The 27,797-nt window shown below is 43.6% G+C and overlaps 1 protein-coding gene and 1 long non-coding RNA gene across 12 annotated transcripts in view; one reads left to right on the top strand and one right to left on the bottom strand.

Moving 5' to 3' along the window:
- Positions 1-7,174, bottom strand: part of mapk6 (mitogen-activated protein kinase 6) — a 25,459-nt gene extending 18,285 nt beyond the window's left edge. The window contains exon 1 of one of the 4 annotated variants that reach the window (XM_043686259.2): positions 7,036-7,174. The gene's annotated coding sequence lies outside the window, so the exon portion shown is untranslated. Of the gene's footprint in view, positions 1-3,247; positions 3,460-4,325; positions 4,449-4,946; positions 5,083-7,035 lie in introns of those variants that run through there. The other 3 variants (XM_043686258.2, XM_043686260.2, XM_087981253.1) reach the window with 3 other exon arrangements.
- LOC122540984 (uncharacterized) lies at positions 6,136-27,797 on the top strand. 8 transcript variants are annotated; one of them, XR_015753785.1, is made up of 6 exons: positions 6,136-6,296; positions 13,493-13,626; positions 17,393-17,569; positions 20,093-20,327; positions 26,829-27,000; positions 27,147-27,797. It is a non-coding gene; the product is annotated as an uncharacterized LOC122540984 (long non-coding RNA). The 8 variants fall into 8 exon arrangements; XR_015753786.1 differs by lacking the exon at positions 6,136-6,296 and adding an exon at positions 7,067-7,188; XR_015753784.1 differs by lacking the exon at positions 6,136-6,296 and adding an exon at positions 7,371-7,540.

The raw sequence follows: 27,797 nt of genomic DNA, 5'->3' as shown, positions 1-27,797 counted from the left end.
AGCCAATGCCACACCCACTCTGTCAATATCAAAAACATTATAAAGAAGTTCAACTTCATTAGAATATACAAGAATGCAAAAAGGTTTCAGTGCTACCATAAACTTTTCAACTATCACAAACAAGGGCAGTATGTACTAGAGAACACTACCATCTGCAAGTTCCCCTTTAAGACATACTATCCTGACTCAACCATAATCACAGTTATGCACAGTTGGTTGAGTCAAAATTCTGGAACATCCCCTACTAACAGCACTATGGATGTACTGACACTATATTGACTATTTGTTCAAGATAGTGTCTCACTGTCACCTTCTCAAGGGCAATAAATGCTGGCTGTTTGTCAGCAATGTGCACATCACTCAAAAGACTCAGTGTTTGTTCACCTGTATGATTTTGTCCACTGATTCACAAGATATGCACCCATTTTTTTTAATGTGGCCAGAATGTAAAATATATTTGTACTGAGCAACATGATAGGTGAGAGTATAGGGGAAGCAATCACATTAACCTACAGAACTTTACACCAGACAGTATTCTTCAGAATAAACTTCACTTTGAAGGGCATTCCTCAAATTAGCAAATCTTATTCCCCTCTCAATTACTTTTCATATTCTGCACAGATCAAAACAAATTAGAAAACAATTTTGTCCATAATCTCAACATTATTTGTAAAATATGCTTCACCCAAGTAAAAATAATTGCTCAGTTCCATATCTGAAAGGCAGATGTGCATCAGAGTCAACATAATGCAGCAGACTAGGTAGATTTAAAACTCTTGATTCACAGAAATGGAAATCCCACTCTCTGCCATACCACAGCAAACGCAGAAACCATCTGCTTGCTACAAAGGGAGGGTAGCGTAACTAAAAGCTCTGTATCTAGGCACTGCATATTTAGTAAAAGAACTGTAGCAGGGGAGGAATTACTTGCCTATCTTCTGAGCCAAAGCACGAAGTACAAGGCAAAAGAGGAAATCAGATTCAAGTGAATTCAGAATTTTTATAATATTCAACATTTAACATAAATAGTAAAACTGAACTGAAAACTGATATTTTAAAAGTCCCACAATTTATTCTACTCAAAATCCCAAATTGACGCTGTGCAGAAAGGGTCAATATTGGAGAAAAAAAAAACAAGCATTCATGCAAGTTTGGGGCTGCACAGTGGCTCAGTGGTTGGTACTGCTGCCTCACAGTGGCAGGGACATGGGTTCATGGAGTCTGCACATTCTCCTGGTGTCTGCGTGAGTTTCCTCCGGGTGCTCCGGTTTCCTCCCGCAATCCAAAGATGTGCAGGTCAGGTGAACTGACCATGCTAAATTGCCCATAGTGATGGGTGCATTAGTCAGGGGTAAATGTAGGGGGGGGGTGGCTCTGGGTGGGTTGCTCTTTGGAGGGTCGGTATGGACTTGTTGGGCTTAAGGGTCTGTTTCTATACTGTAGGGAATCTAATCTAAAGTACAGGAAAAATGCCAATGGTGTTCCTGCATATGTTCCTCCACTCCAAATAACATTAATCCAAAAATATTAGTATAAAAAGAACTTCCAAAACTACTATAAAAACTCTGTACAATCATTAGGCCTTTCACACATTTTAGCTTCCTGAAATCAGCCAGGCCTGCAAGTGCTGGATGTGGGGAATGAAACTGGTCACAGCAACACCACCATTAGGATTAATGAATTCTCAACACTAACAGACAGATCACATTTTTATAATGTTTCAGTTGCATTTGGTCAGGATCCAAGATAGCACTGACACAGGATTATTATAATCATGGGAAATGCTCAATATGGGCTGCATCTGGGGGGAGTGGGGTTTGTGGTGAAAACAAAGAGAAAGGGTTAATGGTTCTGGCTGACCTTGCATTTACCATAAATGTTAACTGTTTCTCTCCACATGTCACCTAAGAGTTGAGTTATTCCAGCTTTTTCTGTTTTTGTTTCAAATTTCCAGCATCTGAAGTATTATCATTTTGATTATAATCATGGTTTCGTGTTTAAAAGCTTTTTGAATGGGAGAAGGAAGTTTCCAATAAATAAATGCTCCTCACAACTCAACAGAACAATAAAAGCATCCACTTGGACTTAACAACAGCAACCTAGCATAGCATCCTTTCACCTTAAATAAAGGGATTTAATTTTCATTTTCTGAAAAATGCATTTAATAACTCACAGGCCTCCTTTTTCACTGACTATCTACTGATCACAATTTGGCAAAGAATGACAATATTCCAAACCATCATTCATTGGGGACTTGGTCTTCTGCAATGCTTTAAATGAGCCTCTCTCTTGTTATTTATTTTGGTAATATGTTCCTCATACATGAGTCATTTAGAACTTTATTATACTAATTTTTTAAACAAAGTCACGGCTGCCACTGAAAATATTTCCATTTAACGTAAAATTTAATACACAACTTCTACTTCCAAAAGTAAGTTTTGGGAAATATGGTAGCCTATTAAATCCCATTTTCCTTCTCTATTTCTTCCCCATTACATTGTATTCAAAGATTTTTTTAGCAGTTCAAAGTATGCAACAATGTGCCCTGTCGAGAGTTACAAGAGTTTATTTCCTACTTTAGCTATTTTAATTTTGTGATATGATCTATACTAAACGAAATTTACTGGAAAGAAAGCACTTAAATATTTCCGTAATTTTAAACCATTATCTACCGAGGCGTTCACTTCTTTCACATTTAAGGCGCGGAAGCATAATATGATTACAAAATGGAATTTCCCCTCACATCACTGCAACTAACTTATTGATACTGTGTATGCAATACTTGGTGTACTAACGTCAGTCAGCACTTTTAACTTGGAGAATAAGATACAGGACTGCTAGCCAATGTGCTTACTTTCCTCTGTATCCGCCTACAAATTACAAAAACAAAATCCAAACATTCATTCAACATCTGACTGAAGGCTACAAACTTCGAACACGATACTCTTAATACATACGCGCTTTCCAATCCATCGCCATCAGCACACAGACACACACAGGTTGCAGAAGCACAAGAGGGGAACGTAGATTAACACACCGTGGTTCCACTCCCCCCCCCCCATCTACCCGCCAGCTGTGATTAAACATGAATTCGCGCTCTAAAACCTTGATTTCAAAATCAAATCAGACCAACTTTCGTAACCCACTAACCGTTCCATATACAATGTCTTAATAGCACACGCCGTCCACTGATATTTAGTATGGAGATTCATAGGATCGGACAGTTAACTCAAATAAGAATACTAACTTGGAAATGTCCAGATGCGGAAAGTAACTTGCAGAAAAAAAATCTCCGGGAGGGAAATTTATCACATGATCGACTAACGTAACAAAATTTCTTTCCATTGAGGGAGATAAAATGCAATGGCGCAGTGTAATCTCAACACGATAGTAATTCCGCGAATTGTTCGTAAAGAAAGTCGCCAATGATTTCGCGAACAGTCAAGGCTAATATGGGCCGCTACTTCTGATCACTACCACGCTTTAGAACTCCAAAGTCCTAGGTTTAACCAATTTACATGTTTCAAAGCAGGTAAGTGACACATGTCTGTGGAACATGACACATCCGTATAGCAGCCTGGAGTGGCCACTCAACCCAGCATTAGCGTCACAGGAAAATAACCCGCAACTTTTGTTAAGAAGAAAAAAATCCACATGAGTCACATGAAAATGAGCCACGTCGCCTCCTGTGAGCAAGCCGACTGGTTGACGTTTCATGGCCCTGGAAATATTACTCACTGTCTGAAGGCTTCAATTTTACTTATGGGCGAGGGTGGGGGCGAGGAGTATGCATAGGAAACCAGTTTAAATTCCTTTCCCAATCAAAAGATAAAATGGTGATCGATTGAGAAAGCCCGATGGGGTCAGTGCTACGGCCGGACGAGTTCTTGCGAGGTCAGGTCACCGAAAAGCGTCAAGAAAAACGTAAAATAAACCAAGATAATTTATTATAAGGAAGGGGAATTTAAAAAAAACAATACCGTAAAATATTAATTGATTAAATCAAAACTCTTTATACATGTTTTCAACAAAAGTGTTGCGAGAAGTGACATGAATTCGATAAAGAGGAGAATTTGTGGTCCAAATGAAGCCCCTTGTTGGAGCCTCACCGCGTGTTGCCGAACAATGAGAGAGACTCAAGTGATCCGGAGGAGCTTGTGGCGGGGCATGGACACACAATGCGGTCCGTCTTACAGGCAAAGTGTTAGAAAATGGGATTAAACAGAGTGAGGCTCGATGACCAGCTCGGACACGAAGGGTCTTATTGCCATGTTTTTAAAAAAAATACTAAATGACCCGCAGAGGAATCTGTCAAGAGTTTTCACCTTGTCTGGCTCTGCTCACTCACTGCGGTTTCCCAGCACAATGTGTGTGTTGTTTTAAGGAGGGGACAGGCTCCTCTTCCTTCAGCCCCCACCTTGACCCACACACTGACGGTCAACCAAACACACGACCACCGACCAAACTTGCTGGCTGGCGGGCCCCCCCTACCGAGGTCCCGCCCTCGCCCGCTCATTGGTCGGGCCACCCCGCCCATCGCGGCCGGCCCCGTCCCCGATTGGTCGACTTCGCCGTCAATCGCCGTCCCCACCACCGGCGACTCGGCTTTTCTTTCAAACCCTGTGTGGGGGGAGGGGAAGGGGTTCGAGAGTTGGGTCGGGGAGGGGGCGACTATGAGAGGGGTGAGGGGGCGACTATGAGAGGGGTGGGGGGGCTTTGTGTGGGGGAGGGGTGGGAATAATCCTTGTCTGGTGAAGCCGGTCCCCGGAGCGGGGAAGGAGGGAGACGGTATCACCTCCTCTCAGTCAGACAAAGGAGAAACGCGGCCTACAGACCCCCCCCCCCCCCTCGCGACCACCACACCCCCCCCTCCCCCTCCCCAAACGTTCCCCGTCTACACATTTCAAACAAAATCCAGCCCCTGGGGGAAATCGGTCACAACTTACCCGGCGTCCCAAAAACATGAGGAAAGCTCCGATCGCGACGCCGCTACTCGGTCCCAGTCACTCAGCCGCCGGAGAAGGCGCAGCAACCGAGACCCACCATCCAGCGCGCGGCCTCCCGACAGGCCCCGCGCGCCCAGCCGGCCGGCGGGAAATTCAAACCCGCCTTCCGAGCCGCGTCTCGCCTACATGCTCCTGCAGCTCTCAGCAACCCGAAACGGCAACTCTGCTTTCTCTCCGTGGATGCTGCCAGAGTTTTCTCAACAATTTCCCTCTTTGCTCTTTTTTAAACAAAAACCTGCATCTTCTCTTCCTCGCCCTCCCACTTCTAATAAATCCACGCGACAAAAAAAAAGCACACGGGGCAATTGTGATCCCGGACTCTACACTTTTAAATCTGCCGGTGATGAGTTTCACCAGCACGTTCCATTCCTCACCTGCCCCCCCCCCCCCCCCCGGCGCAAATACACAAAGTCAGCCAAAGGCATGGCAACAACAGGTAATTAAAGTTCATTAAAATATTCTGATTAATCAATGCCTTCCCAGATATAGTATCGCCTTGATGTACAATCAAGGTGCTGGAAGAAAAGAAAGAACAATTACTGGAGGAATTCAACAGGTCTGGCAGCATCTGTGGACAGAAGTTTTAAAGAAGGGTCGCTAGACTTGAAACCTTAACTCTGCTTTCTCTCCACAGGTACTATCAGACCTGCTGAAAACCCTCATGCAATCACTGTTTTTGTTTCATACCTCAATGAAGCCAAATCGAGAGAGGATGGGTTAAATTTTCAAATTGACAGCAAAGCTCCGCCACGATTTAAAATTTATTTTTAAATGCTGGCAGATGCAGACGTACTTTTTGTTTACTTAATTACAGATCCATCTGCCTCTCACCTTCTGTGGTTGCAGTCACACTTGTTATTTGGCCTGACTCGCGCATATGTTCAAATTTTGCTTTACTGTTCACTTAATCTATGAAGTTCACGTCAAACTTCCAGATGGAAGCAACTATATGATGCGTCCCGTGCCTGATTCACATCATACGCAAAAATGATGAAATAACACGGATTGCCATGGTAACTAGAGACACAATGAAGTGACCAAACAATGATTAAATTGATATTATTTTGTACTTGCATAGTAATCTGACACGATGTTCGTAACGTTGGCCGTGGTAGATTGTGCGCAAGTTATTTTAACCATTGATAGCACTGGAACAGCAGCGGATCTGAAATATTGACGTTCAGTCGCATCTTTAAATACCTATGCATATGACGTGGAATCCTACTGCCTCCAAGTGTTGTGTCTGAATTTGTTTCATTTCGTTTGGAAATTAGGTCGCCGGATTGCAAGGTAATATTCCGCATTGCCGGAGCTAATGCAGTTATATTTGAATTATTGTATTAAATGGGAAAATCCTCACATATGAGAGAAAAGCCGCTACAATCCAACTCTATATTAGAGCGTATACAGCGGTATTATATCTTAAAATGGCCATATGAAGGTCAAGACATTTTTGGCGCACCCATTAATTTGATTTCTATTCCGTTAAGAAGCATTTTTACAACAGTTCGACTATGTGTCATGATCTACGTATTACTGGGCATAGCAAAAAGGGGGAAGGTGATCATTTTGTTGGTGGAAAATAGATAGCTGCGTGCAACTGAAAAAAATTGTTATAGGTCAGTTACATTTATTAATGATTTAAACTCAATCCGAGAGAAAACGTTCTGTCCTCCTTCGAACATGCTCAGTTCATATTGGAGTTTCCACTTTATACATGAAAACAAAGCGCGATTATACAGCGCGTCAAACTTCTAAACAATATTACCGTTTCCACTTGACAAGACACCGGTTTTACATCACACCAGTCAACAGCACAACAGTAACAATTAACTTAATTCTAATTGACTTACGAACGATATTAGCCGCTTTCAAGAAGGGAGGTAAATGTGGCCATTACAGTCAGTGCACTTGCACCATTCTGCCAAGAGCGAGCATATCCGAGAGGCAGCCGGTGGGAGATCTTTGTGTTTCTCAATCATATACAAAATAACGTCAAAACTGGCAAGTTTGTTATGAAACAGCTTACCATTTTTAAGGCGCTTGACAGCGGTTAGGTCAAAGACTGTGTTGTATGTGCTAAAGTTTATCAGACAACCCGGTAAAAGACTCCCCGTTCTCAAGAATCGAGCGCTCACTAATTTAATTTGGGTGCATTCATTTACTACAAGTCAAAGTCACTGTAAGTAGCCAGTGTGAAAGCCGAATTTAAATTGCGTTTGCAGCGGTTGTGGCCGGTTTTTACAGTATCGGAGGCGGCGCTTGTATCAGTTTCAGTGTCAATGTCATTGTCAGTGTCAACCCTGCAGTGACGCATCGAGCTCGTAAACAGAGAGCCCAGCCCACTGCTCCCCGTCCCACACAATCACCCATCGCCTGCAAAAAAAACCCCACAAAACACCATAGCACGGAGACGAAACGCTTGTGTTTTGCCTGTCCCGGGGTTTGTTTTGTAAACGGGTAAAGAAGAGGGAGTGGGGGGGGGAAGGGCATTTCGACCTCAGACACCCGTTGGTCAGCACTGCCCCTACAAGGTAATTCAAACTTCAGGCTTGGGGATGCTCGGTGGGATGTGGCAGGAGGGTTGGGGGGGGGGAGGTGGTGGAGAGAGCGAGAGAGAGGTGCAGGTCAATGACCCCCTGTCAAAACACTGACAGATTCATTTCGTGTTTGTGGGTCATGTGCCGTGAGTGTGATCATTCCAAAGCTCGATGTACGGAATTATTGACATGTCCCGATCAGATTTCATGGGGGTTGGGGGGAGGATGCAGAGTATGTGAGAGCTGGGGGTTGGTATGGGGCATCTTCAGGTCACTTCTGCAATCATCTGGACCTCGAACGTAACAAATCCCAAATGGGCCGGATACAAATAATCTCGATGCCGATGTTGTGGATGCACTTTACATCGAGTCTGTACGATTAGTCCAGTGGTTTAATCTCTCCTATGATTGCCTGCCACTGACCTGGTTATTATTTGCAGCGCGGCAAGGATTCTTGTTGGAGGAACTGGAGTCCTTTAGAATGCAAGGCAGTAGCAGTCTTTTTGTCTGCTCCCAGCGTCAGAGACGGGAACTCTTGCCCAGATGTTTGCTGGACCGTTCGCTTTGAAGGGTAAAGGAAAGAATCCTTTTTCCAGCCGTCGAAGTGAAATTGCGCAGGCTATTCAGCCCGTTATGTCAATCCTAGCCCTCTACAAAAGCAATTCACTTCTGGTCATTCCTTGCCTTTCCCTACCTAGTAGGCCTATCTGCATAAACTTTCTTGTTCAGATGACGATTCAATCCCGTGTTGAAAGTCATGGTTGAAGCTGTTTTCACCGCACTCTCAGGGCGCGTACTCCAGATCCTGAACACACTCTGCATTCAGAGTTTCTCCTCATGTTGCCATGGCTCTTTTGCCAGTCACTGCAAATCTGGGCCCTCTGATTCTGGGCCCTTCCACTAAAGGGAACAGTTTCTCTGCAGACTTTCTGTTCAGACCCATCACAATTTTGAACACCTGGAATCTCCACATTACCTTTCCTCCTATCAATCTCTGTAAGTGAAGATTCTCTGGGACAATTCTGCCCAGACTCTGTATCTTTCCTGAGGTGTGGTGCCCTGACCTGGGTGCAATATGCCAGTTAGGTTTAAACTGTATTTTCTACAGGTTACACTGCCACCCTGCCCTACCCCATGCCCATGCCAATGATGCATTGGATGTTAAAGTAGGAAACTGCCCCAAAGTTAGGGCACATTTTTGGAGGACAGGCAACTGCTCCTCTTACCCTCTCAGATGGTATAATATTAACAGACTCAGCTGAGGTTTTAATACATTGGAATACTCTATTCTAGATGTTATGAATGACACTTGTTTGGCCTCAATAGTCACCAAGTTTGGGTAAGTATAAACAGAAAGTATTAGGTATACTCAGCCAATCAGAAAACAGCTGTGGAGCAACTGACATGGAGCTGCCATTCTCTGTCTAAAGTTAGAAATCACACAATACCCGGTTATAATTTTTTTTTATTTCAAAAATATACTTTATTCATAAAATAATTTGATGGTCTGTACAATTGGTCATGCCATACATATGTAAACATGTACATACAGAGATCAAAACTTATCATTTTTATACAGGTCTGTACATTTTTTGATCATATGCCCATATAATTAGCTGAGGCGTCAGCAGAGCCCAAATGACTGCATGGGCCCCCTGTTCTTCTTTAGGCAGGCAGACTTTACACAGTGGTCTTTCCCCACCGCGCCTTGGCGGCAGCTGCCCCAAACTTCAGCGCGTCCCTCAACACGGAATGTGCCAGTCTGCAACACTCAGTCGGGGTCAACTCCTTCAGCTGGAAGATCAGCAGGTTTCGGACCACCCAGAGAGTGTCCTTCACCGAGTTGATGATCCTCCAGGCACAGTTGATGTTCGTCTCGGTGTGCGTCCCGGGGAACAGGCCGTAGAGCACGGAGTCCCGCGTCACGGTGCTGCTCGGGACGAACCTCGACAAACACCACTGCATTCCTCTCCAGACTTCCTCTGCATAGGCACATTCCAGAAGGAGGTGTGTGACAGTCTCGATTCCCCCCCCCCCCCCCCCCCCACAGCCGCTTCGAGGGCAGCGTGCATAAAGGATCTCACAGGCAGAGCCCTTCTCACCACCAGCCAAGCCATGTCTTGGTGCTTGTTGGAAAGTTCTGGCGATGAGGCATTCTGCCAAATGGCTTTGACAGTCTGCTCAGGGAACCGCTCGATAGGATTCGCCCTCTCCTTTTCCCGAAGGGTCTCAAGGACCACTTCCTGATGGACTTGTGGTCAAAGGTGTTTTTCTTTATAAACTTCTCCACGAAGGACAGGTGATACGGAACGGTCCAACTACTCGGAGCGTTCCGCGGCACCGAGGCCAGGCCCATCCTTCGCAACACCGGGGACAGGTAGAACCTTAGTACGTAGTGACACTTGGTGTTTGCGTACCGGGGATCCACGCACAGCTTGATGCAGCCACACACAAAGGTGGCCATCAGGGTGAGGGTGGCATTGGGTGTATTTTTTCCTCCGTTGCCCTGATCTTTATACAGTGAGTCCCTTCGGACCCGGTCCATCTTTGACCTCCATATAAACTGGAAGATGGCCCGGGTGACTGCAGCGGCACAGGTTCTGGGAATAGGCCAGACCTGTGCCACGTATAACAGCAATGACAGTGCCTCACACTTGATGACCAGGTTTTTTCCCGTGATGGAGAGCGACCGTAGCTTCCATCTGCCCAGTTTCTGCCTCACTTTGCTGATACGCTCCTCCCAAGACTTAGCGCACGCCCCAGCCCCTCCGAACCAAATACCCAGCACCTTCAGGTGGTCGGTCCTGACGGTGAAGGGGATCGAGGATTGGTCGGCCCAGTTCCCGAAGAGCATGGCCTCGCTCTTGCCTCGGTTTACCTTGGCCCCCGAGGCCCGTTCGAACTGGTCACAAATGCACATGAGTCTGCGCACGGACAGCGGATCCGAGCAGAAAACGGCGACGTCATCCATGTACAGGGAGGCCTTAACCTGCAGGCCCCCACTGCCAGGAATATTCACCCCTCTCAGGCTCGCATCCTTCCTGATGGACTCGGCAAATGGCTCTATGCAGCACACAAACAAGGCAGGAGAGAGGGGGCAGCCCTGCCTGACTCCAGATCTGACTGGGAAGCTATCTGATTCCCACCCGTTGATTGAGACTGCACTGACAATGTTGGTGTAGAGCAGTCTGATCCAATTGCAGATTCCCTCCCCAAAGCCCATTTTGGAGAGAACATCCCTCATATACGTGTGTGTTATCCTGTCAAAGGCTTTCTCCTGGTCCAGGCTGATCAGGCAGGTGTCCAACCCTCTGTCCTGCACGTAGGTGATCGTATCCCTGAGGAGTGCGAGACTCTCAGCGATCTTCCTGCCCGGCACAGCACAGGTTTGGTCAGGGTGAATCACCGACCCCAGAGCAGACCTGACCCGGTTGGCGATTACCTTTGACAGAATTTTGTAATCTGCATTCAACAGTGAGATTGGTCTCCAATTTTTGAGTTCCTCCCTCTCCCCCTTCCGCTTGTAGATGAGGGTGATGATGCCTTTCCTCATGGATTCACTCATGGTACCTGCCCGAAGCATACTGACATACACCTCCAGCAGGTCCTGGCCAATCAAGTCCCACAGAGCGGAATAGAGCTTGACCGGTAAGCCGTCGCTTCCGGGAGTTTTATTCTTTTCGAAGGACTCGAGGGCCTTGGTCAGCTCGTCCAGAGATAGCGGCTGGTCCAGCCTCTCCCGTGTTCTGTCGTCTAAGACCTCCGTGATAGAGGACAGGAACGACTGGGAGGCCGCGCTGTCGGTCGGCTTCGCGTCATACAGATTGGCGTAGAAGGATTTACTGATCCTCATGACGTCAGCCTGAGATGACGTTAGAGAGCCATCTTCTTCCTTCAGGCTGCTGAGCACAGAGCTCTCTTTGTGCACCTTCTGGAAGAAGAAACGTGAGCACGTCTCGTCCTGCTCCACCGACCGGACCCTGGACCGGAAGATTATCTTGGAGGCCTCCGAAGCAAAGAGCAAGGCTTGCTGGCCCTTCACCTCCTTGAGGTCCTCTGTGACATCCACCCCCATCGTCTGCAGCAGGAGCAGGTTCTGCATACTTTCCTGGAGCTGGGACAGTTTTCCCCGCCTCTCTCTCGCCTCCTGAACACCTTTGAGGATGAAGAACCTCTTGATGTTCCCTTTTACTGTTTCCCACCAGTCCGCTGGGGACTCAAAGAGGGGCTTCACGGTTCTCCAACCTGCGTAGTCCCTCTTGAGCTCCTCAATGTTTCCCGGGGTCAACAGCTTTGTGTTCAGCTTCCACGTTCCCTTACCAGCCCGCTGCTCGTCCTGTAGGCGACAGTCAGCCAGCAGGAGGCAGTGGTCGGAGAAGGACATCGGCTTGACGTCGGTGGATCTGACCGAGAGTGTTCGGGACACAAACAGGTATTCTATCGTTGAGCGGATAGACCCGTCTGCCCGTGACCAGGTGTATCTATGCTGCGCTCCGTCTGCAGGGGCGCTGAAGATGTCGTGCAGCTTGGCATCTTTTACCGTGTCCATCAGGGCTCTGGACGTGGTGTCCAGTTTACTGTCCCCCCCGCCGGATCGTCCATCTGCATCAATGATACAGTTGAAGTCTCCGGCCAGAATGACCGGCCTGGACGTAGCCAGCAACAGTGGAAGCTGCTGCAGGACGGCCAACTGTTCCCTCTTACCCACTGGGGCGTACACATTAATCAGTCTCAGGGGAGCATTCCTGTACATGATGTCGGCGACGAGGAGGCACCCGCCCACCACCTCCTTAACCTCGGAGATGGTGAAGTTGCCTCCTCTCAACAGGATACCCAGGTCGGAGGCGCGGCTATCGTTGCCCCCGACCAAACTGACGGCCCATGGGCCCCATAAGCTCGACCATCTCCTGTAGCTGCTGAGGTGCGGTATCCCACACTCCTGCAGGAACAGGACGTCGGCTTTAACGTTGGCCAGGAAGGCCATCGTAGAAACACATCGCGTAGCCGATTTGATGCTGCACACATTGATGCTGGCAACACTTATCCCCATTTTAACAGTTTACAAGGTTAACAGTGTCCATTTGCTGCTGGTCTTGCCCCTCTGGGGTAGCTGTGTGCATTCCCGTGGTGACAGTAAACTGCTGGACCATCCCAGGGCTGAGGTAGCTGTCCGGCTCCACGCTGGAGCCATTTCCCCGCTCTGGTGTCTTCGGGTCGGGCCCAAGGTCCGCATGGTCCAGTTCTCCATCTGACAGCGGGGATGTCACAGGACCGCAGCTCCCAGTTACCTGGAGCTGTGGGCCGGTGGGTACCTCTTGGTTCTCACCGGGTGGGGGGAGGGCTTTACCCGTCCCCTCAGAGGGATTGTCTTTTCCTGCTTGGGCGGTGCTGCCCTCCTTTTTCCCCACGGCGCTCTGTCTCTTCCTCTGGTGACGACCCACCTTGCGCCCATCCTCACCGTCGGAAGAGCTGCATGTGTTCTCGTCGCGTAGGTGTCGCTTCCCCCCTCGCTGGGTGGCTTTGGGAGGTTTCCTCTTCCTGCTTTTCACAGTAATCCAATCCTCTGCTTGCTTTGGTCCCTTCTCTTCCATTTCCTCCGTCTGTCCTGAAGGAGCCTGGATCGGCTGCTGCACCTCCCTGCTGTCTGCCGTCTGCTCCACTACAGCCCGCCCTTCCTTCTGGTTGCCTCCAGACACCGTTCCCGTGCTGTTTTGTGGTACCTTGCTGGTCTTGGGCGGTCCACGGCTCATGTTGCCACCATATAATTCAACAGTGTTATTTGGAAGCACTAGCTTTTGGAGAACTGCTCCTTCATCAGGTAATCCAAGGAGCAGCACTTGTGTACTTGTTACAAATCAGCTGAGAAACAGTGAACTGGTTCACTTCTTTTCAATCTCCCCAGTTAGTAACTTTCCCCAATTAAAATGATGTTAATTTTTTTACCAGAAACAATAAGAACCAAATTACTCATGAAAAAAATGAACTTTATTTTACCTGCTGACCACAAGAGAAGCAAGAAACAAAGATATCACTGATACAGCCAATGAAATCATGTGGATTCTCACATACACACATACATGGTACAAAGTTAAAAATGAATGAAATTAAAGAAATGTACAATTTTGAGCCCCTGGGCTTCTTGAGGTATAAATATTTAAGCTGTGACAGCATTTATTAGTTGTTTGCTTGAACCACCAGCAACTGTTATCTTTTGGGTTCTCAGTGTCCTGATGTCTCTTTCCAAGCAGTATTGTCACCTGGTACTTTTTCTTTTTGAGAGACAGGGAAAGTGTCCTCAGCCTTTGGTGCTGCATTCTTAGTGTCATCTTCTCTCTCTGCAAAAGCAGCATTTTGAAATTGCAGCTTGTTCGTGTATCCCATATCTGTGGAAGATTTGTTTTAAGGCATGTTAATTGTAGGTAAGATTCCATCTCCAACATGTGAGCATAAAGGTTTGAATCAAAATAGGAGATGAGAGCCTTTTCATATTATTTTATTAAACAAATTACAAAAACAGTTTACAACAAACAGTTACATTTACAGCTGCATACAAGAGACAGCAATTTTACAAGGGAGAGGAGCAGCAAAGCCAGGCCCCAAACCCTACCATTCAAACAAACAGTTTACAGGGACATGAGGACAAACCTCAAATCCCAGTTTCACAAAGATATAAAGAGATAACAGCAATGACAGTTGTACATTAGACAGTACTGTTACATACAAAAGTGCAGACAATACAGACCCAGCAAGCCCCCGCCCCTCCCACCTTCCAACCACTCTAAGGCAGCCCGCCCCTACCCACCTTCCGGTTCTCGGTCCACCCCATGCCCCTTCCAGTTCTCGGTCCGCCCTTACACACCTTTCGACCACCTCTAGGACAGCCCGCCCCAGTACCCGCCCGGGGTGACAGCGGTCAGGACGATGAGAGCCTTTTCAGACTGCTCCAAGGGGCTTGCAGATTGGCTGTCTTCATTGCCCCAAGGGAAATTGTTAATTATAACATGACTATTTCTCACTTAATCAACATTGGTTTCACAAAACTTGGCCAACCAATCTGGTTAGTTGATCACTGTGACCATTTCAAAACTACTCTTTTCAAAAACAATTTCAGCCTATGAAAATCCTGTATTAAATAAGACCAGGTGTTCAATCAATCACCATTTACTAGAAACTGAAAGGCATATTTATCTGTGACTATAAGAGCGGATCAGAGCATGGGAATTCTGCAAGGAACTAATTACTGAATCCCAAAAGCCTGTCCACCATCTACAGTTTCAATCAGGAATGTAATGGAATACTCTGCACTCAGCACCACCATTCAAAAGTTCACCTCCATGTCACACAGCATCCTGACTTGGAACTATAGCAATTTTCCTTCATTTCCACTGAATCAAAATCCTGGAAATCAGTCCCTAACAGCACTGTGGATGTACCAACACCATTCAAGCTAAAGTGGTTCAAAAAAGTGACTCATCATCACAATTCTCAAGACAATTGGGAATGCTTGATAAATGCTGGTCTTGTCAGTGATCTGTTGAGAGTAACTGTAGAGTAATTTGGACCTTTATGGAGTTTTTATGTCCATGACAAATATCCAAATTATACTTGTGATCTATCTGACTTACATTTTTAAAAAAATCTTCCATGGATGTGGGTACCTTTGGTTAGCTTTTAATTCCAAATTTGAATTCCAATATCTACCATGGTAGAGTTAAAACCCATAACTTTCCACAGCATTAGCCTGACCTTTGGGTTACTAGTCCAGTGATGTTACCATCAAATTCCTCTGAAAACTAACAAAACAATTCTCTTCCATAATACAGAGCTATTAAATGTGCAATTGATGGGCTCTGTTTGAGACTGTGACAGAACTGGGATCAGACGTTGCTAATGGCACAGTGGTTAGCACTGCTGCCTCACAGCGCCAGAGACCCGGGTTCAATTCCCGCCTCAGGCGACTGACTGTGTGGAGTTTGCACGTTCTCCCCGTGTCTGCGTGGGTTTCCTCCGGGTACTCCGGTTTCCTCCCACAGTCCAAAGATGTGCAGGTCAGGTGAATTGGCCATAGTGTTAGGTAAGGGGTAAATGTAGGGGTATGAGTGGGTTGCGCTTCGGCAGGGCGGTGTGGACTTGTTGGGCCGAAGGGCCTGTTTCCACACTGTAAGTAATCTAATCTAAAGGACACTTGAGCATTTGCATCCATTTAAGTAAAGTTTTAATGTTTCACATTGACAAATTTAAATTAATCTCTGTTCACTACTTGTTCTGTTTTTGTGTGGGTGCATTTTGAGCAAATACACAATTTCTGTTATTGAACAGCACTTATTCATGAAAAATATACAGATTTTTATTAACTTCTGTTTCTGTTACTACTTCCTTTGGTACTTTAATCTTGATTGATTGCAAGTAGAAGCAAATACCACACCTCACTCTGGAGTATAGATGCTATCTTCAATAGATGACAAGCCTATCAGGGCTAGACTGGTTTGATCAATTCCATAGACAATTCCTGTATGTTCACCAGGTATTGTATTATAGCCATTATCCATAGCAGCCAACTCATCCTGGGATCCATGGGACATCATGGTAGGGAAGCTAGTATCGCATCAAAGTTCAAGCTTAGAACATGAGAGGTTTCTTTTGCAGAAAGGTCTTAAGGTTATTGCTGATCATCTATTCAAATCAGTGTGGGAAGGAGCTTCATGGCACTTGGAGCAAATCTACCGCTTCAGCTAAAATTCTGGCCAAAAAAAAGTATCTATGTATTCTAAAATATTTGTTATGTTGGATTTAGATAAGATTTGAAAATATTATGGCAAGGAAGGTACTGTTTCAATATTTTTATCTGTTTAATTAATTTACTCCTATGCTTATCTCTTATCAGAAATAAACAATTCATAGTTTGAAAGTTATCACAAGGCAGCACTATATTTTTAACCTATTGAAGAAACCAGGGAGCTCAAGCACAAATTCACACCTCTACAATGCAGACAGGATTTATAGTGTTAATTTGACTCCTGGCTTATAATATATTTTAACATTGTGAGGTTTTATTGCAAAGGTGACAGTATAACTATATCCTGCTCGTAATACCATAAACAAGGCAATAAAATCCCACTACAAATCCAGCAAGTCCAAATGGTTTCTTCTGCCACTTTCCCCAATACACTCCAGGGGTAGATTTTGTTTGCATTCACTCCACTGTAACACCATTCCTCCCCAAACCAGCGCATGTTGTGGCATCAACATGTCATTGTGTTCCTTAGGGCCACTGTTACTACTGGTTTTACTGGTAGGTTTGACATCATGTAAAATATTTAGCTTACTGTCTGTGACACTTTATATTCATCAAAAGTTCAAAAACTCATTGAGTCTTGTACAGGTGTATCTGTATATGTGACTCATGATGTTGCATATAAATGCCTGTGAATGTACAGCATTGTTCCAAGTTGCAGAGGAAGCCAGAGAACTTACATTGTGTGCCTAGGACAGCAAGACATTGAATTATTCCATTCTTCTCATTCCTCTTAGGAGATGAAGCACATAAGTGGTGCATTTTGTCCTCAATATGATCTGAATTAGAACTATTGCTGACAGTATAGTAAAAGTTTACAAGACGGTCATGTGCAGTTGCATGAACTTACTGGAATAAATAAAGTTGAATCAATCGAAGTGAATTTGCCAGTGAGAGGGATTTGAATAAATATCAACAAGAACACTCTGTTTATGAGAGTAGGCAAACAGAGGACACAATCTAACCAATGCACAGACAAAGTTGGGTTTGAATGATATTCAAGTGAAAGTATTGTTTTTCCAAATGAGCTGAGTGTTTGTATTTCAATTCAGATATGGACAAGATGTTTGGAGATTGTTGAGATTGGAACTCGGGCAGATTGGCACTAACTTTGCACCACCAGCCGGCAAGTCAGTTTGTTGGCATCATCCTGCTTTGAAGCAATTTTCCTGAAGACTGGACTGGGGGCAGAATACCTACTTGCCATAAGCAATAGGCAGCTTGTAAAGGTAATTGAAGGGCTAATAAGAGTCAATGATCAGAGGCCAAATGGAACTTTTCAGTTGAATAGCAGTCACCACCCATCACACACTAGCTCCCCCCCCTACCCCGGCCCCACCGGGCCAGGAAGTGGGCTCCTGGCAGCAGACCTGGGGGATGGGTGGGGCAACGCTCCAAGAAGGTATTAGCCCCCACCAACCTGACTGCAACTGCTGCCCTTAAAAGGACATGGAGAGGCACTGGCCTAGTGGTATTAATGCTGGACTGTTAGTCCAGAGACCCAGGTAATGTTTGAGAGACCTGGGTCTGAATCCCACCATGGTAGATGGTGGAATTTGAATTAGAATTTTTTAAAAATCTGGAATTAAGAATCCAATGATGACCATGAATCTGTTGATGATTTGTTTTGCTAATGTCCTTTAGAAAATGCCATCCTTACCCGGTGACTGCAGACCCACAGGATGGGCAATAAAAGCTGGTCCAGCCAGAGATGCCCTCATCCTGTGAATGATTAATAAAAAATAGAGGTACCTTTTCAGCATTGGTGGTCCAGCGGCAGTGGCCACTTATTACTTCAAATGACAAAGAAGTACTGTCTCTCATCCTACACTGCAATAGTAGAGAGTGACTCCTAATACATTCATCACCACCGTGACACCTACTCAGCCCTTCAAGCGTAAAGTACATCATCTGGCCACCAATCAGCCAATCCAAACAAAATCAACATCAGTTCTGCTCCAAACACCATGCAGGATTGGGAACTGGATTTAATCTGTTTCTAATGTCTTGGCCCAAACTGAAGATCTGGCCTCGTTTTCTCCTGCCAGTCTGTTCACACTAAGCCCTTAACAAATAAGTTAGGGCATTACAACCTCGTTGTGAGATTCATCCTTGCTTCATGTGCATCACTATAGAGGGCAGTTTTAGTAACTCTGTGAATAAATACTTTATAAAGCTTACATTAACTTCATTTTCAATTTCCTTGTTCATTTCTGTTCCGTTTCTTTTGCAAAAACAATAGAAGTTGGGTGTTTGTTGGGAGTGGAGGGGAGGGTGGCAAGGAAACCAAACTATTAAGGGAAAAGAGACAGTTCCTGACTGATCTCAATAAAGACCAGTTATATCCAATCATTCCTTGACAGCGGATATGCCTCACAGGAAACTCCACAATTTATACCAGTGGATGTCAGTCTCTTCACTTCCATATCACTGAAATGGATGCCACCATGATGTCATGAATTTTAAAAAAAGGCCCTACAAACATCAATTTCTCCCAGAATAAAGATACTAAAAAAAAACTCACTGGAAAGAGCTACATGTTTTTCTAAGAATTGCCAGCAAATTGTAGAAGGAATGATGGTTGCTCTGTTCCTTATTTTTCATTGGGCTGCTTTATGGACAATTGATAACTATAAGGCCAAATTTCTAATTGCTTCTTGTTTACATCCATGCAACCCTTTATCTATATATTTTCCTCATTTTTTGTAAGTGTAAGACAGTTTCTCTATTTTCCAGTGTTTATATATATTTTAAATGAGAACTAAAGACTGTTAAAGCACTTATTTTTATAGACTTGCTGTTTCGTGGCATTATTCCAGTAATTGCCACTCTGACAATTTGTGGTAGCATGTATTTCAATATACTCTCCAGTTCCTCAAAGACACATTCCTAGAATTTGGCTGTGACTGGGCACCTCCTCAATGTATGCATATGATTTCTATCAACCTGGGCAAAGCGCCCATAAGTACTAGGTAGTCATTTTGCCTTAGGAAGAGAATCAAACATGTTGGCTGTAAACCCTACAACGATAGTAATCCTAGCCAAACATTGTTACTGACTTTCCAAAGGTCAAGAAAGCCTTCTTGTGTCCTTATCAATTTTATAGCCGAGTTCCACAGCCTATGAGATCCTAGTATGTTAAGAATTATCTTTGAAATTTTCCACAGAAACAATATTTGGAGTTCCAGGAATCTTACGTTCTGATGATTTTACTTCAATGTACTGAAATCTTCCACAACTTCAAATGTTAAAAAAAAAACAAAGTTGTCCTTTCATTCTTTGTTGGGGTTCAGATCTTGCTGGCAAGGTCAACATTTGTTCCCAATCCTAATTATCCTTGAATTGAGGGTAATTAAGAGTCAGCCATATTAAAGTAGATCTGGAATGATTATAGGCTAGACCAAGTAACAACTGAAATAAAAACAGAAAATGCTGGAGAAACTCAGAAGATCTGGCAGTAATGTGGATTAAGAAACAGAGTGAATGTTTCAAATCCAGTATGGCTCTACTTCTGAAAAGCTGTTGAGTTTCACCAGCATTCTCTATTTTATTTCTGATTTCCAACATCCACAGTTTTTTTGCTTTTATTCAGGTAACAACAGATTTCCTTTCCTACAGGATATTAGCCAGCCAGTGAGTTTTGGCTGCAATCAGTAATAATTTCATGGTATTTCCCAGAGCCAAGTGTTACAATTCCAGATTTTATTAATTGAACCTAGTATGTTAAGAATTATCTTTGAAATTTTCCACAGAAACAATATTTGGAGTTCCAGGAATCTTACGTTCTGATGATTTTACTTCAATGTACTGAAATCTTCCACAACTTCCACAGCTGCTATTATGAACATACATCCCAAAAGTATTAATGGATCTATCGAGAGACTACCACTGTGCCACTGCCTCTCTACGTGTATGTGGTATCTCTGTCTGCACAGCCTCTATTTTAGACTTCTCTCCATCCCATATTTTGTTATTAACTAAATGTAGGTGAGTTTCTAAGGTCAGTGTTCTATACTGTCTTTTGCAGTGCAATCCATAGATCTTTAGTAACAGAATATTTCTTAACAATGGCAATGATTTCCTATTGAAATGGTTCAGTCCTTCTTATCAAGGATTATGGGGAATGGGCAGGAAAGTGGATGAGAGGAATGTCGGATCAGTCATGCTCCTATTGAATGGCAGACAGGCTCAAAAGGCCAAACAGTCTACTCCTTGTCCTATTTCTTATGGTCTTAACTCTTCCACTGATTCTGATTAATTTTTTTGCCAAGACAAAACAGCACTCCAAACTCAAGCCTGAAGTGAATTTGATAGAGAAAATTAGAGACTTTCAGCAGATTGAGAAGTCTGGATTGCCACCACATCCTTTTTTCCCCCCAACTTTCCATTTGCATTTACCATTGAGAAAAATAATCTTTTCAATCTCTTGATTTCAACATTTGATGAAACTGAAAAAGCAGATTATGAAAATATAGGTCAGGCTAGAGCACATTGATGGAATTTCATTGCCCAACTGCTTTAGATGCATTAAGTCTTGCTATTTATTTGCTTGCTCCAGTTAATTCTTCACTGATTGATTGAAATATTTGATCAAAAAGAGCATTTAAAAAAAAAGTTTTCAATGTCTGAAGGAGAACTACACCTCAGCGTTTAGATAGAATTCTTTACTTGAGAAAGCTGTTTGAACAAAGCATTATGAATTTTATTAGTTTTGATTATATCCATCTTCCCTTATTGCTGAGTGAGCAAAAGGCCGTTGTTTATTTACTTTATACATTCATCAAGGTAAGGGATGTCAATATAGGAAGAGTGCACTTAACTTTCTGGTAACTAGTGCTATTAGATTCCCACAATATGGAAACAGGCCCTTTGGCCCAACAAGTTCACACCGACCTTCTGAAGAGTAACCCACCTAGTCTGATTCCCCTACATTTACTCTTGATTAATGCACCTAACACTATGGACAATTTAGCATGTGGGAGGAAACTAGTGCATCCGGAGGAAACCTACACAGACACAGGAAGAATGTGCAAACTCCACACAGACAGTCGCCCCAGGCTAGAATCAAACCTGGGTCCCTGGCGCTGTGAGACAGCAGTGCTAACCACTGAGCCACCGTGCCACGCTACAGTGATATTAGATAAGGATAGAAAAGGCTTAAGCTTTCATACCTTTTTTAATCTCTCCCCTAAGTATACATTCTGTTTTGCCTCGGAACAGGAGTTCAAACTTCCCCAATCTGGTTTTCTTCGACTTGCCAAATATAATGATAACTTGCTGAGCCTTTCAAAGAAGAATATTAACTTGAATGCCGAATGCCAGTTTCTGTCGACAGTTTGGGACTGTGAATCCACAGTCATTGGGAACAGGCTTGAGGTTCTCCAGATTAATTTCATATGGGATCTTGTGCTGTTCTACTACATTCATGGTGCTACATAAATGCAAGATTTTACTGTTGCAATTAGCTGGGAGTCTCATTTTCAGTTTGAGAATCCACACTGACCTCAAACCCAACTTTGAGAGATGAAAGAACAGCATGTTCACCAGAAGGCGCTATGTTGAGAGTGTGTTGCTGGAAAAGCACAGCAGATCAGGCAGCATCTGAGGAGCAGGAAAGTCAACGTTTCGGGCCGGTGCCTTTCTTCAGGAATCTGGCTCCGGCCCGAAATGTAGATTTTCCTGCTCCTCGCATGCTGCCTGGTCTGCTGTGCTTTTCCAGCAACACATTCTCAACTCTGATCTCCAGCATCTGCAGACCCCACTGTCTCATAAGAAGGAGCTATGACCATTCCAATGGTGATGTTCCTGTATTTGCTGGTTCCTGGAGCAGAAGTATAGATAACACAGGCCTTCTTGACTGTCTAATATGATTGCATCGAAGGCACCTTGCACTGTGTTTCCCTGTGAAGAGTCAATGTCATTTTGAAGGGAAAGAGAAGTCTCTCATTCAGGTATGGGCCCAGCCAATTAGCCACTGAACATGAGGCTGTGAATAAGCAGCAAGCTGTTACCTCATGTTGGCTGACTGCATGGTGTTTGTTCCCGTCCAGATTTCATGGAACAAGGGGGCAAACATATTAACGTGGTTGCAACTCACATACCTGTGCGTTTGGGAAGTATGTGAACAGTTGCCAGTCAAAATATATAAAGTGTCATATCCCTGATGGACTGAACTGTGAGAGGCTACAGCCATAGATTCTTTCAAAGTGACAAAGGAAGATGCAAGTCAGCTACATGAAGCCAAGCCAAAAATCCCAATGATGGAAGGGAGGTGCAGAAAGGGATAGATTATTGCAATTGCTGACTTGTACCTTTATTAAATACACCTTGTTCCACGGGCATAATCTTACATAATTTTGTGGAAAAATTTAGATTCAACTCTCACCAAATGCATATGTTGGTTTCTAAAAATGTCAGAACAATCAAAGACAAGGTGACATTGTAGAATGAAAAAAAACATGAGCGCATCGGTTCCAGAAATTACTTGGAAACCAATAAACCTTTCTCTAGCCTGCTCTCCAGATATTATTTCACTTTTTCTGCTATTTCCAGCTGCCCAGCTATCACTTTGCTCTCCCTAATAAATGCCCTTCAACCCCAAAAGGGACACCCTTCCTTATAGCATCTTTTGTAGCAGAATACATTCAAGTAGGAATTAAATTTTATGTTGTCTTTTTTGCCTAAGCACACTCACAGGAATGTCAGTCATGATACACGTTTGTGAACCCGAGCTGCTAACATGGCGAGACCTGAGTGATTTTGGGTTTTAGAATGAAAGCTTTTTTGTTTGCCAGATCACATGATTGTGAGTTGATTACGAATAAAGAGGGCAATATGACCAATTTTAACTCATCAAACCCAGAATGACTTCAAAGGGATTTCTGAAATAACTCCAGAGAGGCTGGTATCCCATCAACAACTCACCCTTTATTTACATGTGCATAATACATGACACTGACCCAGCAAGCATAGAGCCAGCTCTCAGAGTGAACAGAACCTCTGACACTCCTGTTTATATCTGTCAGCCAGGGTTCCCTGATTGGACCAGATTAACAATCCCAATAGGGAACTCATATACTTTGAGGTCCACCTGGCTGACCCTGCTACCATCACTACACACTCCGTCAAGCCCTCTGTCTGAAACCCAATCACCCCAACCAATTGGTTCTCAAAGCCATTATGCCACTTTATTATTATGACTTGGGGGAATAAATTACATGTTATCTTGGGTTGTAGCCCCTTTATGCACTACGTTTCTTAAAAAGATTATATTTAGTAGAAAGCAGCTTGCTTACAGTAATTGTAAATGTGGCCATGCTGTCTGGGAGATGAACAATAGTAAAGGGTCAACAAAAGGTTAATTACAGGGTGGGAGCAGGGGTAGTCATTTCCTAGGTTTGGTTCTTTTTTCAAACAGTTTAATGTAGAATGAGATAGTTATATAGCAAATTTCTTTCAAGCACAATTCAGATGAAATTCTGTGCATTAGCTAATAGGGTTTAAAAACTCTTGATAACAGAAGGACTCCACTAACAGAGAGCTGGACCTCTGGTGATAGACATGCTGCGAAGAGAGACAGAGAGAGAATTCCCAGATGCAAGATTTCAGAGGTAAAGAACATTTAGAATCTGTAAAGTTCTGACTGTTAGTGACTCCACGGGTTGGACCCCACAACCAGGAAACAATTGAAAGAAATTTGAAGGGGCAACTTTGCTGTAAAGGGGCAATTTTTGCTTTGAAAAATTGCAGTCCTTACATGAATCTTAGCAATAGTACTCAGACCAAGTGATTAATGTTCCAACTTATGATAAGTATTTAACTTGAGCTTTTTGGAGTGAGAGTCAAATAGCACAGATGTTAAGAAGTTTTGTTTGGAGTGGAGTTGGGAGGTCTTGTTGCAGCTGTACAGGACATTCGTTAGGCCACTGTTGGAATATTGTGTGCAATTCTGGTCTCCTTCCTATCGGAAGGATGTTCTGAAACTTGAAAGGGTTCAGAAAAGGTTTACAAGGATGTTGCCAGGGTTGGACGATTTGAGCTACGGGGAGAGGCTGAACAGGCTGGGGCTGTTTTCCCTGGAGCATCGGAGGCTGAGGGGTGACCTTATAGAGGTTTATCAAATCATGTGTGGCATGGATAGGTTAAAGGGACAAGCTCTTTTCCCTGGGGTGGTGGAGTCCAGAACTAGAGGGCATAGGTTCACAGTGAGAGGGGAAAGATATAAAAGGGACCTAAGAGGCAACATTTTCATGCAGAGGGTGGTGTGTGTATGGAACGAGCTGCCAGAGGAAGTGGTGGAGGCTGATACAATTACAGTATTTAAAAGGCACCTGGGTGGGAATATGAATAGGAAGGGCTTGGAGGGATATGGGCCAAGTGTTGACAAATGGGACTAGATTAGGTTAGAATATCTGGGCAGCATGGACAAGTTGGAGCGAAGGGTCTGTTTCTGTGCTGTACATCTCTATGACTCAATAGGTAACTATGCTCATTGTACTTTTAATATCTTCAATATAACTACTATTTGAGATAAGGTAGTTATTAATATTCAATTTCTTTGATTTATATGGAGTAAAATACTATTGTTTTAAACAATAAATCATGTGGCTTCAATCATTTTGTATATAACTTGGTTTCTCGATCTTCAAAAAAAAAATGTTATCCAGTTATCCGAAGGTGAATTGCATCTATTGAACATTCTTGAAGTTATGTGTAGACTTACATTTTTGCTGAGACATTGTGTCAACATAAATAAGCATTTCAATGGAGTTCGTCAGGGCAGAAGGGTGGATTTAAAGAATTTCATTGTACAAAAGGCAAGGGGTGGGACTGAATCCGTTTCCATGTCTGCTATCTTGGGACTGCAGACATCTCATCCAAACATTCTTTGAATTAGACCTTAAAACACATCCACTATTCCTTCCCATTTATTTTCTGTAAATATATCAATGAGAGTCTAGTGACCTCTCCTTGATCCTGAAAATATGTTTTGTGCTTGCATACGAGATGATCATTGCTTCAGAATCCAAGAAGAAATTAATTTAGTGAAATATCTACATGTGAACTCAACATCTTTCCTGTTACTGATGTTTGAGCTATGATATGTCTGTGTAAGCCATATGATTCCCCATTTAGGTGAGATGGATTAAGGTATGTACATGTTCCAATTACAGTATAAGTGTTTGTGGCTAACTTATGCATTTGTATTCATTGTATTCTACCAGGTGTCTTAATGTCTCTTCCAGAATGCAAGTGCTATGTCAGCACAAACAGCATAAATAAAGCTTTCATACAGTATTCATTTTGCATTGATTAACATTCACAGCCATGGGAAGAAGTAGAAAGACTAATCTCCAATGATGTATGTTTTAGCACATTGTGTAAAATTTAACCGATTTTGCTCATCATTAAATAAGTAATTGTTTTGTAAAATCTCTATAGAGGTCTCAGGAGCAAACATGAGCAGAATTGTAGAAAAGGGGACAAGATCTCTCTTTAGAAGCAATATAAACTGAAAATATTAGTTGTTACACTCAATACCAATGACAGTTGATGGTAGAACAATGAAATGACCCTCTTAGAGCTCTCCCTCAACACTATCGACTCATTAAATAGGCCTGGCATTTCCTCTCACTGTTTAACATGATGAATGAATAGTTTGAAGGTGAAAGTTCAGGAGGTTGCATGTGACCTAGATTAGAGTGGTGCTGGAAAAGCACAGCAGGTCAGGCAGCATCTGAGGGGTAGGAAATCGACGTTTCGGGCAAAAGCCCTTCATCAGTCCTTTTCGTCGATTTTCCTACTCCTCGGATGCTGCCTGACCTGCTGTGCTTTTCCAGCTCCACTCTAATCTAGACTCTGATTTCCAGCATATGCAGTCCTCACTTTTGCCTGCATGTGACCTAGCCAATTGTTCTCTGAAGGCTGAAGAGTTATTGTTTCGAGAGTTTAAGTTGCTTAAGGTATATTATAAATGTAAAGAGCATCACTTGATAAAAATTCTGCATTTAGAAATTCTGACAGCACCATGTGATCTCAGCTTAACTGTCTCTCTATTCATGTCTAAATGTTAGGGACAGATACCCAGGCCTTTGCTATAGGCATACCTGCCTTGTGGGACCAGTGTGATTTAGGAGCAGCACAGGAAGCCCTGGGGATGCTGTTACAGTAGAGAGACAGTTTTATACGCTGTATTGTGATTTTCCAATATCAGAGACTTCATTTCCAGGATACACCTACAGTAGAATGTAAAAATGTTGGGGGGGGGGGCGCACATGTGGTTTTGCACAATGAGTGCATCCATAATGAATGATTACATTATACAGACTGGGAAAGAGACAGTCTTAATAAGCTAAGAATCCCATTCCTAATTGTTATCCAATGGGCATTGCTGGAAGCAGTCAGCATTGGAATTGAGGCATGAGTAAGGCTAGTTATGATGTTGTTTGTGCTTTTTACTGTGTCTGCCTTTATTGTTAACATTCGCAGTTGAATTATCGACATCTGAGTGAGTGACTAGAAGAGAGAGAGAGAGAGACATACCTTCGGAGAAGAATGGAAAGATAATGAGGAAGAGAGAACAAGAAGACTTTCCTTTTCCTCTCTTCAAACAAAACAGCACCATTCTTTTGTTTAAAATTATGAAAAGCATTCGCTGAAGGTAAGCAACACAGCAACACAGACAAGGTCTGAGTTATTCAGGTTTCTTGTGACCCTGTGAGGTGTTATGGAATTATGGAAGTTAAACTTGACACAGAAAATCTAGCATGAAATGTAATTTTCTTCCCTGTTACTTCAAATTTACAGGATGTATACATCAGCTTAGCGCCGGTCTGGATATGAACAGTGAGGAAGGTGGTACTAATCAACACACTGTCTTTCCTTCTTTGACACCAAAATCTCTTTGATGAAGTGACCATATCTAAGAATGCACAACTTATCTTTCATCAAGCGAACTGAAAGAGAATTGTTTTTTGAGGTCACTGGAGAGCTGCCTTTCAAACCTAATGTGACTTTGAAAGTTACGTTACTGTGAAAGCTCCAGGCAGACCGGCACTTTGCACTGTTGAACCAAAAGGCCACATAAAGGCTGTTGCCTGTGATTACAAATTCCCCAGTTGCTGGGAGCGTCACTTTGGCAGTTACAGAGCAATTGTACCAAGCTCACAATATCAGCCGCTATCAAAGAAAGTGACTCTAAAGCCAATGCGTAAATGAACCATTGAACTAATGTAAAGGTTATTGTATATTGAAGAACCTTCTAGCCAAATACAAGTTAATAATTAAAGATTGTAAGGATTTGAGAGAGAATACATTGGATGCAGTTTTATACTGTGCTTTATTTTACTCCACACCCTGCGATATGACAGCTCTAAAATCCAGGGAGTACTGTGCTCAGATTGTGAAGTACTTCTGTTGCTCACTGACTCAATCATACAATTAAAAGATTACACTGGG

The sequence above is a fragment of the Chiloscyllium plagiosum genome, unplaced genomic scaffold, assembly GCF_037043375.1.
Source record: "Chiloscyllium plagiosum isolate Xiang-an unplaced genomic scaffold, Cpla_swu_hap1 HiC_scaffold_39, whole genome shotgun sequence".
In the NCBI taxonomy this organism is placed as follows: Eukaryota; Metazoa; Chordata; class Chondrichthyes; order Orectolobiformes; family Hemiscylliidae; genus Chiloscyllium; species Chiloscyllium plagiosum.
This window is presented reverse-complemented; position numbering and strand designations above follow the sequence as displayed.